Source organism: Eptesicus fuscus, chromosome 1, assembly GCF_027574615.1.
Source record: "Eptesicus fuscus isolate TK198812 chromosome 1, DD_ASM_mEF_20220401, whole genome shotgun sequence".
In the NCBI taxonomy this organism is placed as follows: domain Eukaryota; kingdom Metazoa; phylum Chordata; class Mammalia; order Chiroptera; family Vespertilionidae; genus Eptesicus; species Eptesicus fuscus.
Window position 1 is genome coordinate 61,023,772 of NC_072473.1, and position 5,586 is coordinate 61,029,357.

Below are 5,586 nucleotides of genomic sequence, written 5' to 3' on the forward strand. Positions count from 1 at the left end.
TGTGACTGGGTTCCTCTGGAGATAGTAACTCTCATATATGTCAAAGCCGAGCCTCCAGCAATTAATTAAATATAGATTTTCTTAACCCAGCATAGTTTTCCAAGAAGTTTCTCCTCATGTGTTTCTCCTCTGTTAAGTTATAATTCTTAGTATTTATCTTTGTTTCTGTTCAATTTTGGAGACAATGGTTTGCCTTGTGACCTCATTTCTCTTCTGAATCTAAAAAATTGTTGATTTTTCAATTTGTTCTGCTCTCTGCTTATTATTAGTACAGACTGGTGATTTATAATCTCTTTATACCACCAGTTCTGTTCTCTCTTTCCATTTTATTACATTTGGTAGAATAAAAAAATGTATGCACATTTTATGCAATCATAATAAATTTAAATACAATTTTATATTTAGGTATAGAGTTTATTTGAATAAAGATTAGAAACTATATCAGTAAATTTAAAGTTCTAATAATTACTGTGTTTTAAATTTCCTTATGGTGTCTTTCCTTACCCTCACTTTACTCAGAGTTTTCTACCAGAGTCTAACCTCCCATTAAGCTAAAAAAAAAAAAACAAAAACATACAATTGGTATGAAAAAGGAAGCCACTTCTTTCATGGTGTTCTCTCACTTTATTCATTACATTTTTATTATTTTCTTTATTCATTATTTCTATAAATATTTGAAGTGTCATATACATCAATAGTCCAACAGTCTTAGATGATACTATGATGAAGGAAAGAAAGACATTTGCTGGCTCCTTCCTATACAACCTCTTTCTTTCACTCAGGCCTGTGATTCCAGCTGGATGGGCAAGTGCCGTGGTCTTTGTACTGCCTAGAAGTTCCGGAGCCACCTACTACATCAGAAGTGGCATGATAAGCAGTACCAGAAGGCACATTTGGGCAGGGCCCTGAAGGCCAACCCTTTTGGTGGTGCTTCCCATTCAAAGGGAATTGTGCTGGGAAAAGTAGGGGTTGAAGACAACAGCCAAATTCTGCTATCAGGAAGTGTGTCAGGGTCCAGCTGATCAAGAATGGCAGAAAATAAAATCACAGCCTTTGTACCCAATGATGGTTGTTTGAATTTTACTGAGGAAAACGACAAAGTTCTGATTGCTGGATTTGGTCACAAAAGGTCATGCTGTTGTTGCCAATCCTGGAGTTTGCTGTAAGGTTGTCAAAGTAGCAAATGTGTCTCTTTTGGCCTTATACAAAAGCAAGAAGGAAAGACCAAGATCATAGATTTTGATGGTGAAATCACAATAGTAATAAATTTTAATATGCCTAACAAAAAAAGACATTTGCTGTCCTTAGGGGCTTCACAGGCTGTTCTATAACTACAGGGAATATAAACATAAGAGAGATTATGTATGCTCTTAAATTGCTTACACATTAGTTGGGATGAAATTGTGAGTAGAGCAATAAGATGGGGATGGAAGGGAGATAAATGAAAAATATCTAAAATAAAAATCAGGATCTGACAATTGCATTAAAATAGGTACAAAGGTGTGGGAACGATTGAATAAAGGATCACATCTAATTAGAAGGATCAGAAGAGGTTTCTTTAAACAGGTGGTGAGATAGAATGGTAGAATTTTAAAATGTGGAGTCCAGGGTGGATACAGAAGGCATTTCAGAAAGATGGACTAAAATAATCATGGATGAATCAAAAGCATGAGCCAGTAAACATCCCAGAATGCCTATGGAGTGATAATTTGTAGATCATCTAGCAGATCAGACAAATAAAAGCTAAGAAACGTAATTTGAAACAAAATGATGAAAGTCTTTGATGCAAAGTTGAGCCGTTTCAAGTTTAATGTGATAGCTGAGGAGGAGCAATAGATATATTTAAGTAGGAAAATAAAATATATAAAGCTTTATTTAAAGAAGAAATTTCTGATAGAACAGTAGGGAAATTTGGACTTGAAAAGGCTGGAGAGATGAAAATGAGGGAAGAAGGTCTTATAAAAGCTCAATATTGAGTTAATGAAGCCTGAACTTATGCAGTGGCAGAGGAAATAGAAAAAAAAATGGATAAAAGGTATCCCATGGAAACTAAAATTAATACAATTCAGCAACTGGTTGGTCATAGAGAATAGGAGAGAGGGAAGAATCAAAAATTATATAGAGATTTCAAGCCTGAATAGGACTGTTGGAATAAATTAAATGTCAGGAAAATAAATTGTCTTGAGCAATAAAATGAGTTCAATTCTAAAACCTTTAAATTTGTAGTGTCAGTGAGATGGAAATATCAGTGAAGCAGTCAGGTTTACAGGTCACTTGTTGTAAAGGGATATTAGGAATGAAGATATGGATTTAAGGGTCATTTACATAGAAGTGATAGTTAAATCTATGATGTAGATGAATTTACTGAGGAATTGATTTTAAAGAAAAAATTTACCGGAAGGTCATGAACAGAATCTTAAGAAATATACTAAAATAACTGGAACTGGCATAAAGGCAAAAGTGATTAAGAGAAAAATATAAGTAGCTATAAAACTCATGGGATGGACCTGCAAAGTAAATTGTATGAGAAGAATTTGGGGAAATAATTCAGACATAACTAGACATGTCTAGCAAACTGGTGGGCTCTTTTAACTTAAGTCTTTTGGCAAGGTTTAAAAATGCTGTGATTGACCTGGTACCAAACCTTAGTTAATTTAGGAAAGGACAATCTAGAACTTTGAAAGATGGTAGTGTTTAGGTTATTTGACTTTGTGTGGTAGGGGCATAATTCAATATACACATAATGTATTATAGAAATATACACTTGAAACATATGTAATCTTATTAACCAACTAGAGGCCTGATGCACAAAATCTGTGCAAGGGGCTTGGCCCTCACAGCCAAGGCAGCTTGCTTCAGTGCTCACAGTCATGGGGGCTGCCTCAGCCCTCATAGCCTGGGCTTCATCCAGAAGGTCATCCAGAAGAACGTCCAGAAGGACAACTGGAAGGTCATTCGGCTGTCCAGTCTAATTAGCATATTATACTTTTATTATTATAGATGTCAACCCAATAAATTTAATTACAAAAAATAGAATTTCTAGAGCCAGAGTATGTGAGTTTGAATCCCTGACCTGCCACTCACTAGCTGTGTGGTTTGATGCAAGTATCTTAAGCTCTCAGTGCCTCAGTATCTTCAAAAGCATAATTGAGAAAATAGTACCACCCCATATGTTTGTTGTAGTCTTTAAGTAGTTAAAATATAGCAAGTATATAGAACAGTTTTTGAGACTATTATTTATTATGTTTAGTCTACTGGCTCATCTCCAGTTGGATTGTCTGAGACCTATGGAGAGATGTGTCACTAAATATTCTTAAATATATGGAAGCATAAGAACATTTTTTAGGATTCATTTGGAAATTGTAAAATAAAGAAAAGGGTATTACTCTCCATCACACTGTCACACAAACCCTTTCAGCTTTGGGGGGAGGAGAAGGGAAGAGTGGAGGCGGGGCCGGGGGAGAAGGGAGGAGCGCAGGCGGGGCCGGGGGAGAAGGGAGGAGCGGAGGCGGGGTCAGGGGAGAAGGAAGAAGAGCAGGCGGGCTGACGGAAAAGGGAGAAAAGCAGGGGGGCTGGCGGAGAAGGCGGGGTGGGGGACAAGGGAGGAGAGCAGGCAGGGCGGGGTAGAGTGCAGCAGGAAACCCTATTGCAGGATTTTTCCTGCAACGGGAACGCTAGTTTTTTGATAATAGCCATTCTGACAGGTGTGAGATGAGACCTCATTGTTGTTTGATTTGCATTTTCAGATGATTAGTGACTTTGAGCATGTTTTCATATGTATCTTGGCCTTCTCTATGTCCTCTTTCAAAAAGTGACTACTTAGGTCCTTTACCAATTTTTTTATTGGATTATCTTCCAATAAAAGTGACTGGGCAGCCTCCACTGCTGCTGAAATCCCTCCTGGAGCAACTGGCTCTGACTTGGAGACTGCCATCTTGAAGTGGAGAGTTGTATGAGTTCCCTGTAAATTTTGGAGACTAAGGCCTTATATGCAATAGAATTGGCAAATATGTTCTCACAAGCAGTGTGTTTTATTGCTGTTTTGTTTATAGTTTCTTTTGCTGTTGAGAATCTTTTTATTTGATGTAGTCCCATTTGTTTATTTTCTCCCTAATTTCCATTGCCATGGGAGTTGTATTGGTGAAGATATTGCTACCAGATATGTCTGATATTTTGCTACCTATGGAGTTTTCTAAGATTTTTATGGTTTTCCGTCTTATATTTAAGTCCTTTAACCATTTTGAGTTTGTTTTTGTGTATGGTGTAAGTTGGTGATCTAGTTTCATTTTTTTCCCATATATCTGACCAAATTTCTCAGCAGCATTTATTAAAGAGACTGTCTTGACTCCACTATATGCTCTTGCCTCCTTTGTCAAATATTAATTAAGCATAATGGCTTGGGTCTATTTCTGGGTTCTCTATTCTGTTCCATTGTTCTATATGTCTGTTCTTGTGCCAGTACCAGGCAGTTTTGAGAACCGTGGCTTTGTAATATAGCTTGGTACCTGATATTGTAATCCTTATACTTTTGTCTTCTTTCTCAGAATTGCTGTGGCTATTCAGGTTCATTTTTTATTCCACATGAATTTCTGGAGAGTTTGTTCTAGGTCTGTGAAATATGGCTTTGGTATTTTAATGGGGATTGCATTAAATCTGTACTAGTAAAGTGCTTTGGGTAGTATGGACATTTTAATGATGTTGATTCTACCAACCCATGAACACAGTATGTTCTTCCACCTGTTTATGTCTTTCTCTATCTCTTTTTTCAATGTCCTGCAGTTTTCTGAGTATAGGTCTTTTACCTCCTTAGTTAAGTTCATTCCTAGGTATCTTAATGTTTTTGGTCCGAAGATAAACAGGATTATTATTATTTTTTTTAGTTTCTCTTTCTGTGAGTTCATTATTAGTGTATAAAAAGGCCATAGATTTCTGGTTCTTAATTATGTATCCTGAAAATTCAGAAGATGGCTGCCAACGGGAAGGCAGACTGCAAGATAGTGCGTGAGTGAGAGAATGAAAGGAGAGTGTGTGGTCGAACGGGGAGTGTTTATTTGTGAGTTGAGGGACAGCTATACTCCAGGGGACTGTAGGGGATTGTCAGACGGGGTTCCCTTGATCGGGCAGCCTCCACTGCTGCTGAAATCCCTCCTGGAGCAACCGGCTCTGACATGGAGACTGTGCTATCTAGAAGTGGAGAGTGGATGTTATCAGAAGCCTAAAAATCCTGGGAATCTACAACAACAACACCCAGCAAACAGCTGCGAACCAAGAAACACCGGTCCCCAAGCAGTGTGAACACGCAGATTCAGAGGAGCTCTGCACCTCCTCATGCAAAGGTCAGATTTTGCCTAGGATAAGGTGAGGTCTGTGATTGAGGCAGGAGAGAGAAATGTGCACTGTGGGAGCTGGAGAACCTGGGAAAGTCTGCGACTAGAAAAATCGGTGGTGGTTGGGGCTGGCATGATCCATGAATGTGGAAGGGGGTCTGCAGAACTGCTAACAGAAGGGAACTCTAAAAAGCAACTCATTTTGATCTGGGCGCAAAAGGACAGCCTAAAAATTTGAAAAGTGTGACGGCTGTTTAGA

The 5,586-nt window shown here is 38.1% G+C and overlaps 1 pseudogene; it reads left to right on the forward strand.

Moving 5' to 3' along the window:
- Window positions 1–800: 800 nt before the first annotated feature.
- On the forward strand, window positions 801–1,236 carry LOC103300423 (40S ribosomal protein S23-like; annotated as a pseudogene).
- Window positions 1,237–5,586: the final 4,350 nt, after the last annotated feature.